This window comes from Poecilia mexicana, unplaced genomic scaffold, assembly GCF_051168715.1.
Source record: "Poecilia mexicana isolate PSO_F unplaced genomic scaffold, ASM5116871v1 scaffold_16, whole genome shotgun sequence".
In the NCBI taxonomy this organism is placed as follows: domain Eukaryota; kingdom Metazoa; phylum Chordata; class Actinopteri; order Cyprinodontiformes; family Poeciliidae; genus Poecilia; species Poecilia mexicana.
Window position 1 is genome coordinate 29,041,405 of NW_028263385.1, and position 8,675 is coordinate 29,050,079.

General features: G+C 38.5%; 16 non-coding genes across 16 annotated transcripts; all 16 read right to left on the bottom strand.

Moving 5' to 3' along the window:
- Window positions 1-94: 94 nt before the first annotated feature.
- Window positions 95-168, bottom strand: trnat-cgu (transfer RNA threonine (anticodon CGU)). The gene has a single exon. It is a non-coding gene; the product is annotated as a tRNA-Thr (tRNA).
- A 667-nt stretch (window positions 169-835) lies between these two features.
- Window positions 836-909, bottom strand: trnat-ugu (transfer RNA threonine (anticodon UGU)). Its single transcript has one exon. It is a non-coding gene; the product is annotated as a tRNA-Thr (tRNA).
- A 480-nt stretch (window positions 910-1,389) lies between these two features.
- trnat-ugu (transfer RNA threonine (anticodon UGU)) lies at window positions 1,390-1,463 on the bottom strand. Its single transcript has one exon. It is a non-coding gene; the product is annotated as a tRNA-Thr (tRNA).
- A 281-nt stretch (window positions 1,464-1,744) lies between these two features.
- On the bottom strand, window positions 1,745-1,818 carry trnat-agu (transfer RNA threonine (anticodon AGU)). The gene has a single exon. It is a non-coding gene; the product is annotated as a tRNA-Thr (tRNA).
- Window positions 1,819-2,099: 281 nt separating this feature from the next.
- On the bottom strand, window positions 2,100-2,173 carry trnat-agu (transfer RNA threonine (anticodon AGU)). The gene has a single exon. It is a non-coding gene; the product is annotated as a tRNA-Thr (tRNA).
- Window positions 2,174-2,455: 282 nt separating this feature from the next.
- Window positions 2,456-2,529, bottom strand: trnat-agu (transfer RNA threonine (anticodon AGU)). The gene has a single exon. It is a non-coding gene; the product is annotated as a tRNA-Thr (tRNA).
- An 838-nt stretch (window positions 2,530-3,367) lies between these two features.
- trnat-ugu (transfer RNA threonine (anticodon UGU)) lies at window positions 3,368-3,441 on the bottom strand. Its single transcript has one exon. It is a non-coding gene; the product is annotated as a tRNA-Thr (tRNA).
- A 650-nt stretch (window positions 3,442-4,091) lies between these two features.
- trnat-ugu (transfer RNA threonine (anticodon UGU)) lies at window positions 4,092-4,165 on the bottom strand. Its single transcript has one exon. It is a non-coding gene; the product is annotated as a tRNA-Thr (tRNA).
- A 278-nt stretch (window positions 4,166-4,443) lies between these two features.
- trnat-ugu (transfer RNA threonine (anticodon UGU)) lies at window positions 4,444-4,517 on the bottom strand. The gene has a single exon. It is a non-coding gene; the product is annotated as a tRNA-Thr (tRNA).
- A 281-nt stretch (window positions 4,518-4,798) lies between these two features.
- trnat-agu (transfer RNA threonine (anticodon AGU)) lies at window positions 4,799-4,872 on the bottom strand. Its single transcript has one exon. It is a non-coding gene; the product is annotated as a tRNA-Thr (tRNA).
- A 658-nt stretch (window positions 4,873-5,530) lies between these two features.
- trnat-cgu (transfer RNA threonine (anticodon CGU)) lies at window positions 5,531-5,604 on the bottom strand. The gene has a single exon. It is a non-coding gene; the product is annotated as a tRNA-Thr (tRNA).
- Window positions 5,605-6,271: 667 nt separating this feature from the next.
- On the bottom strand, window positions 6,272-6,345 carry trnat-ugu (transfer RNA threonine (anticodon UGU)). The gene has a single exon. It is a non-coding gene; the product is annotated as a tRNA-Thr (tRNA).
- A 478-nt stretch (window positions 6,346-6,823) lies between these two features.
- trnat-ugu (transfer RNA threonine (anticodon UGU)) lies at window positions 6,824-6,897 on the bottom strand. The gene has a single exon. It is a non-coding gene; the product is annotated as a tRNA-Thr (tRNA).
- Window positions 6,898-7,178: 281 nt separating this feature from the next.
- On the bottom strand, window positions 7,179-7,252 carry trnat-agu (transfer RNA threonine (anticodon AGU)). Its single transcript has one exon. It is a non-coding gene; the product is annotated as a tRNA-Thr (tRNA).
- A 283-nt stretch (window positions 7,253-7,535) lies between these two features.
- trnat-agu (transfer RNA threonine (anticodon AGU)) lies at window positions 7,536-7,609 on the bottom strand. The gene has a single exon. It is a non-coding gene; the product is annotated as a tRNA-Thr (tRNA).
- A 282-nt stretch (window positions 7,610-7,891) lies between these two features.
- trnat-agu (transfer RNA threonine (anticodon AGU)) lies at window positions 7,892-7,964 on the bottom strand. Its single transcript has one exon. It is a non-coding gene; the product is annotated as a tRNA-Thr (tRNA).
- Window positions 7,965-8,675: the final 711 nt, after the last annotated feature.

The window sequence follows — 8,675 nt, forward strand, 5'->3', positions numbered from 1 at the left end:
GAAATCACGCTTTCTCTATGTGTCACAATATACTCTAAAGCTGAATGCAAATTATTTGAGAAACACTATGACATCATAAGGCCACTTATTTCAAAGGTACTGCTGGGATTTGAACCCAGGATCTCCTGTTTACGAGACAGGCACTTTGACCAACTAAGCCACAGTACCTTGCAGTTGTTCAATTCACACTTTCTCTAAATGTCACGATATACTCTAAAACTGCAAATAATTTGGGAAGCACTATGACATCATAAGACCACTTCTTTCCGAGGTAGTGCTGGGATTTGGAACCAGGACCAAATCCTGGTCGTGGACCAGGACCAAACTTAGTTGGTCAAAGACAGGTACTTTGACCAACTAAGCCACATTACCTTCACGGTTAACACTTTCTCTAAATGTTATGATATACTCTAAAACTGAATGCAAATAATTTGAGAAACACTATGACATCATAAGGCCACTTCTTTCCGAGGTAGTGCTGGGATTTGGAACCAGGACCAAATCCTGGTCGTGGACCAGGACCAAACTTAGTTGGTCAAAGACAGGTACTTTGACCAACTAAACCACAGTAACTTGCAGTTGTTGAAATCGTAATTTCTCTAAATGTCATGATATACTCTCAAACTGAATGGAAATGATTCGAATAACATTATAAAGCCTCTTTTCTCAAAGGTACTGAACCCAGGATCTCCTGTTTACTAGACAGGCACTTTGACCAACTAAGCCACAGCACCTGGCAGTTTTTGAATTCACACTTTCTATAAAGATCACAATATACTGTAAAACTCAATATAATTTGAACAGGAGTATGACTTTACAAAGCCTCTTCTTTCAAAGGTACTGCTGGGATTTGAACCCAGGATCTCCTATTTACAAGACAGGCACTTTAACCAACTAAGCCACAGTACCTTGCAGTTGTTCAATTCACACTTTCTCTAAATGTCATGATATACTCTAAAATTGAATGCAAATAATTTGAGAATCACTATGGCATCATAAGGCCACTTCTTTCCAAGGTAGTGCTGGGATTTGGAACCAGGACCAAATCCTGGTCGTGGACCAGGACCAAACTTAGTTGGTCAAAGACAGGTACTTTGACCAACTAAGCCACAGTAACTTGCAGTTGTTGAAATCGCAATTTCTCTAAGTGTCATGATATACTCTGAAACTGAATGGAAATGATTCAAATAACATCATAAAGCCTCTTCTTTCAAAGGTACTAACGGGATTTGAACCCAGGATCTCCTGTTTACTAGACAGGCACTTTGACCAACTAAGCCACAGCAACTGGCAGTTTTTGAATTCACACTTTCTATAAAGATCACAATATACTGTAAAACTCAATATAATTTGAACAAGAGTAAGACTTTATAACGCCTCTTCTTTCAAAGGTACTGCTGGGATTTGAACCCAGGATCTCCTGTTTACAAGACAGGTACTTTGACCAACTAAGCCACAGTACCTTGCACTTCCTCAATTGACACTTTCTCTAAATGTCACGATATACTCTAAATCTGAATGCAAATAATTTGAGAAACACTATGACATCATAAGGCCACTTCTTTCCGAGATATGCTGGGATTTGGACCCAGGACCAAATTTAATTGGTCAAAGACAGGTTATTTGACCAACTAAGCCACAGTACCTTCACGGTTAACACTTTCTCTAAATGTTATGATATACTCTAAAACTGAATGCAAATAATTTGAAAACAAGTATGAGATCATAAAGCCGCTTATTTCTAAGGTACTGCTGGGATTTGAACCCAGGATCTCCTGTTTACTAGACAGGCACTTTGACCAACTAAGCCACAGTACCTTGCACTTCCTCAATTGACACTTTCTCTAAATGTCACGATATACTCTAAATCTGAATGCAAATAATTTGAGAAACACTATGACATCATAAGGCCACTTCTTTCCGAGATATGCTGGGATTTGGACCCAGGACCAAATTTAATTGGTCAAAGACAGGTTATTTGACCAACTAAGCCACAGTACCTTCACGGTTAACACTTTCTCTAAATGTTATGATATACTCTAAAACTGAATGCAAATAATTTGAAAACAAGTATGAGATCATAAAGCCGCTTATTTCTAAGGTACTGCTGGGATTTGAACCCAGGATCTCCTGTTTACTAGACAGGCACTTTGACCAACTAAGCCACAGTACCTTGCAGTTGTTCACTTCACACTTTCTCTAAATGTCACGATATACTCTAAAACTGAATACAAATAATTTGGGAAGCACTATGACATCATAAGGCCACTTCTTTCCAAGGTAGTGCTGGGATTTGGAACCAGGACCAAACTTAGTTGGTCAAAGACAGGTAATTTGACCAACTAAGCCACAGTACCTTCACGGTTAACACGTTCTCTAAATGTTATGATATAGTCTAAAACTGAATGCAAATAATTTGAAAACAATTATGACATCATAAGGCCACTTATTTCAAAGGTACTGCTGGGATTTGAACCCAGGATCTCCTGTTTACTAGACAGGCACTTTGACCAACTAAGCCACAGTACCTGGCAATCGTTGAAATCACGCTTTCTCTAGGTGTCACAATATACTCTAAAGCTGAATGCAAATAATTTGAGAAACACTATGACATCATAAGGCCACTTATTTCAAAGGTACTGCTGGGATTTGGAACCAGGACCAAATCCTGGTCGTGGACCAGGACCAAACTTAAGTTGGTCAAAGACAGGTACTTTGACCAACTAAACCACAGTAACTTGCAGTTGTTGAAATCGTAATTTCTCTAAATGTCATGATATACTCTTAAACTGAATGGAAATGATTCGAATAACTTCATAAAGCCTCTTTTCTCAAAGGTACTGAACCCAGGAACTCCTGTTTACTAGACAGGCACTTTGACCAACTAAGCCACAGTACCTTGCAGATTTTGAATTCACACTTTCTCTAAATCTCATGATATACTCTAAAATTGAATGCAAATAACTTGAGAAACACTATGACATCATAAGGCCACTTCTTTCCGAGGTAGTGCTGGGATTTGGAACCAGGACTAAACTTAGTTGGTCAAAGACAGTTAATTTGACCAACTAAGCCACAGTACCTTCACGGTTAACACTTTCTCTAAATCTCATGATATACTCTAAAATTGAATGCAAATAACTTGAGAAACACTATGACATCATAAGGCCACTTATTTCCGAGGTAGTGCTGGGATTTGGAACCAGGACCAAATCCTGGTCGTGGACCAGGACCAAACTTAGTTGGTCAAAGACAGGTAATTTGACCAACTAAGCCACAGTAACTTGCAGTTGTTGAAATCACAACATACTGTAAAACTCAATATAATTTGAACAAGAGTATGACTTTATAAAGCCTCTTCTTTCAAAGGTACTGCTGGGATTTGAACCCAGGATCTCCTGTTTACAAGACATGCACTTTGACCAACTAAGCCACAATACCTTGCAATTGTTGAAATCACAATTTCTCTAAATGTCACGATATACTCTAAAATTGCAAATAATTTGAAAAACATTATGACATGGACACTTATTTCAAAGTTTTTGCTGGGATTTGAACACAGGATCTCCTGTTTACTAGACAGGCACTTTGACCAACTAAGCCACAGTACCTTGCAGTTGTTCAATTCACACTTTCTCTAAATGTCACGATATACTCTAAAATTGAATGCAAATAATTTGAGAATCACTATGACATCATAAGGCCACTTCTTTCCAAGGTAGTGCTGGGATTTGGAACCAGGACCAAATCCTGGTCGTGGATCAGGACCAAACTTAGTTGGTCAAAGACAGGTACTTTGACCAACTAAGCCACAGTAAATTGCAGTTGTTGAAATCGCAATTTCTCTAAGTGTCATGATATACTCTGAAACTGAATGGAAATGATTCAAATAACATCATAAAGCCTCTTCTTTCAAAGGTACTAACGGGATTTGAACCCAGGATCTCCTGTTTACTAGACAGGCACTTTGACCAACTAAGCCACAGCAACTGGCAGTTTTTGAATTCACACTTTCTATAAAGATCACAATATACTGTAAAACTCAATATAATTTGAACAAGAGTAAGACTTTATAACGCCTCTTCTTTCAAAGGTACTGCTGGGATTTGAACCCAGGATCTCCTGTTTACAAGACAGGTACTTTGACCAACTAAGCCACAGTACCTTGCACTTGCTCAATTGACACTTTCTCTAAATGTCACGATATACTCTAAAACTGCAAATAATTTGGGAAGCACTAAGACATCATAAGGCCACTTCTTTCCAAGGTAGTGCTGGGATTTGGAACCAGGACCAAACTTAGTTGGTCAAAGACAGGTAATTTGACCAACTAAGCCACAGTACCTTCACGGTTAACACTTTCTCTAAATGTTATGATATACTCTAAAACTGAATGCAAATAATTTGAAAACAATTATGATGTCATAAAGGCACTTCTTTCAAAGGTACTGCTGGGATTTGAACCCAGGATCTCCTGTTTACAAGACAGGCACTTTGACCAACTAAGCCACAGTACCTTGCAGTTGTTCAATTAACACTTTGTCTAAATGTCACGATATACTCTAAATCTGAATGCAAATAATTTGAGAAACACTATGACATCATAAGGCCACTTCTTTCCGAGATATGCTGGGATTTGGACCCAGGACCAAATTTAATTGGTCAAAGACAGGTAATTTGACCAACTAAGCCACAGTACCTTCACGGTTAACACTTTCTCTAAATGTTATGATATACTCTAAAACTGAATGCAAATAATTTGAAAACAATTATGACATCATAAAGGCATTTCTTTCAAAGGTACTGCTGGGATTTGAACCCAGGATCTCCTGTTTACTAGACAGGTACTTTGACAAACTAAGCCACAGTACCTGGCAATTGTTGAAATCACACTTTCTCTAGGTGTCACAATATACTCTAAAGCTGAATGCAAATAATTTGAGAAACACTATGACATCATAAGGCCACTTATTTCAAAGGTACTGCTGGGATTTGGAACCAGGACCAAATCCTGGTCGTGGACCAGGACCAAACTTAGTTGGTCAAAGACAGGTACTTTGACCAACTAAACCACAGTAACTTGCAGTTGTTGAAATCGTAATTTCTCTAAATGTCATGATATACTCTGAAACTGAATGGAAATGATTCGAATAACATCATAAAGCCTCTTTTCTCAAAGGTACTGAACCCAGGATCTCCTGTTTACTAGACAGGCACTTTGACCAACTAAGCCACAGTACCTTGCAGATTTTGAATTCACACTTTCTCTAAATCTCATGATATACTCTAAAATTGAATGCAAATAACTTGAGAAACACTATGACATCATAAGGCCACTTCTTTCCAAGGTTGTGCTGGGATTTGGAACCAGGACCAAACTTAGTTGGTCACAGACAGGCACTTTGACCAACTAAGCCACAATACCTTGCAGTTGTTGAAATCACGCTTTCTCTAGGTGTCACAATATACTCTAAAGCTGAATGCAAATTATTTGAGAAACACTATGACATCATAAGGCCACTTATTTCAAAGGTACTGCTGGGATTTGAACCCAGGATCTCCTGTTTACGAGACAGGCACTTTGACCAACTAAGCCACAGTACCTTGCAGTTGTTCAATTCACACTTTCTCTAAATGTCACGATATACTCTAAAACTGCAAATAATTTGGGAAGCACTATGACATCATAAGACCACTTCTTTCCGAGGTAGTGCTGGGATTTGGAACCAGGACCAAATCCTGGTCGTGGACCAGGACCAAACTTAGTTGGTCAAAGACAGGTACTTTGACCAACTAAGCCACATTACCTTCACGGTTAACACTTTCTCTAAATGTTATGATATACTCTAAAACTGAATGCAAATAATTTGAGAAACACTATGACATCATAAGGCCACTTCTTTCCGAGGTAGTGCTGGGATTTGGAACCAGGACCAAATCCTGGTCGTGGACCAGGACCAAACTTAGTTGGTCAAAGACAGGTACTTTGACCAACTAAACCACAGTAACTTGCAGTTGTTGAAATCGTAATTTCTCTAAATGTCATGATATACTCTCAAACTGAATGGAAATGATTCGAATAACATTATAAAGCCTCTTTTCTCAAAGGTACTGAACCCAGGATCTCCTGTTTACTAGACAGGCACTTTGACCAACTAAGCCACAGCACCTGGCAGTTTTTGAATTCACACTTTCTATAAAGATCACAATATACTGTAAAACTCAATATAATTTGAACAGGAGTATGACTTTACAAAGCCTCTTCTTTCAAAGGTACTGCTGGGATTTGAACCCAGGATCTCCTATTTACAAGACAGGCACTTTAACCAACTAAGCCACAGTACCTTGCAGTTGTTCAATTCACACTTCTCTAAATGTCATGATATACTCTAAAATTGAATGCAAATAATTTGAGAATCACTATGGCATCATAAGGCCACTTCTTTCCAAGGTAGTGCTGGGATTTGGAACCAGGACCAAATCCTGGTCGTGGACCAGACCAAACTTAGTTGGTCAAAGACCGGTACTTTGACCAACTAAGCCACAGTAACTTGCAGTTGTTGAAATCGCAATTTCTCTAAGTGTCATGATATACTCTGAAACTGAATGGAAATGATTCAAATAACATCATAAAGCCTCTTCTTTCAAAGGTACTAACGGGATTTGAACCCAGGATCTCCTGTTTACTAGACAGGCACTTTGACCAACTAAGCCACAGCAACTGGCAGTTTTTGAATTCACACTTTCTATAAAGATCACAATATACTGTAAAACTCAATATAATTTGAACAAGAGTAAGACTTTATAACGCCTCTTCTTTCAAAGGTACTGCTGGGATTTGAACCCAGGATCTCCTGTTTACAAGACAGGTACTTTGACCAACTAAGCCACAGTACCTTGCACTTCCTCAATTGACACTTTCTCTAAATGTCACGATATACTCTAAATCTGAATGCAAATAATTTGAGAAACACTATGACATCATAAGGCCACTTCTTTCCGAGATATGCTGGGATTTGGACCCAGGACCAAATTTAATTGGTCAAAGACAGGTTATTTGACCAACTAAGCCACAGTACCTTCACGGTTAACACTTTCTCTAAATGTTATGATATACTCTAAAACTGAATGCAAATAATTTGAAAACAAGTATGAGATCATAAAGCCGCTTATTTCTAAGGTACTGCTGGGATTTGAACCCAGGATCTCCTGTTTACTAGACAGGCACTTTGACCAACTAAGCCACAGTACCTTGCACTTCCTCAATTGACACTTTCTCTAAATGTCACGATATACTCTAAATCTGAATGCAAATAATTTGAGAAACCACTATGACATCATAAGGCCACTTCTTTCCGAGATATGCTGGGATTTGGACCCAGGACCAAATTTAATTGGTCAAAGACAGGTTATTTGACCAACTAAGCCACAGTACCTTCACGGTTAAACACTTTCTCTAAATGTTATGATATACTCTAAAACTGAATGCAAATAATTTGAAAACAAGTATGAGATCATAAAGCCGCTTATTTCTAAGGTACTGCTGGGATTTGAACCCAGGATCTCCTGTTTACTAGACAGGCACTTTGACCAACTAAGCCACAGTACCTTGCAGTTGTTCACTTCACACTTTCTCTAAATGTCACGATATACTCTAAAACTGAATACAAATAATTTGGGAAGCACTATGACATCATAAGGCCACTTCTTTCCAAGGTAGTGCTGGGATTTGGAACCAGGACCAAACTTAGTTGGTCAAAGACAGGTAATTTGACCAACTAAGCCACAGTACCTTCACGGTTAACACGTTCTCTAAATGTTATGATATAGTCTAAAACTGAATGCAAATAATTTGAAAACAATTATGACATCATAAGGCCACTTATTTCAAAGGTACTGCTGGGATTTGAACCCAGGATCTCCTGTTTACTAGACAGGCACTTTGACCAACTAGCCACAGTACCTGGCAATCGTTGAAATCACGCTTTCTCTAGGTGTCACAATATACTCTAAAGCTGAATGCAAATAATTTGAGAAACACTATGACATCATAAGGCCACTTATTTCAAAGGTACTGCTGGGATTTGGAACCAGGACCAAATCCTGGTCGTGGACCAGGACCAAACTTAAGTTGGTCAAAGACAGGTACTTTGACCAACTAAACCACAGTAACTTGCAGTTGTTGAAATCGTAATTTCTCTAAATGTCATGATATACTCTTAAACTGAATGGAAATGATTCGAATAACTTCATAAAGCCTCTTTCTCAAAGGTACTGAACCCAGGAACTCCTGTTTACTAGACAGGCACTTTGACCAACTAAGCCACAGTACCTTGCAGATTTTGAATTCACACTTTCTCTAAATCTCATGATATACTCTAAAATTGAATGCAAATAACTTGAGAATCACTATGACATCATAAGGCCACTTCTTTCGAGGTAGTGCTGGGATTTGGAACCAGGACTAAACTTAGTTGGTCAAAGACAGTTAATTTGACCAACTAAGCCACAGTACCTTCACGGTTAACACTTTCTCTAAATCTCATGATATACTCTAAAATTGAATGCAAATAACTTGAGAAACACTATGACATCATAAGGCCACTTATTTCCGAGGTAGTGCTGGGATTTGGAACCAGGACCAAATCCTGGTCGTGGACCAGGACCAAACTTAG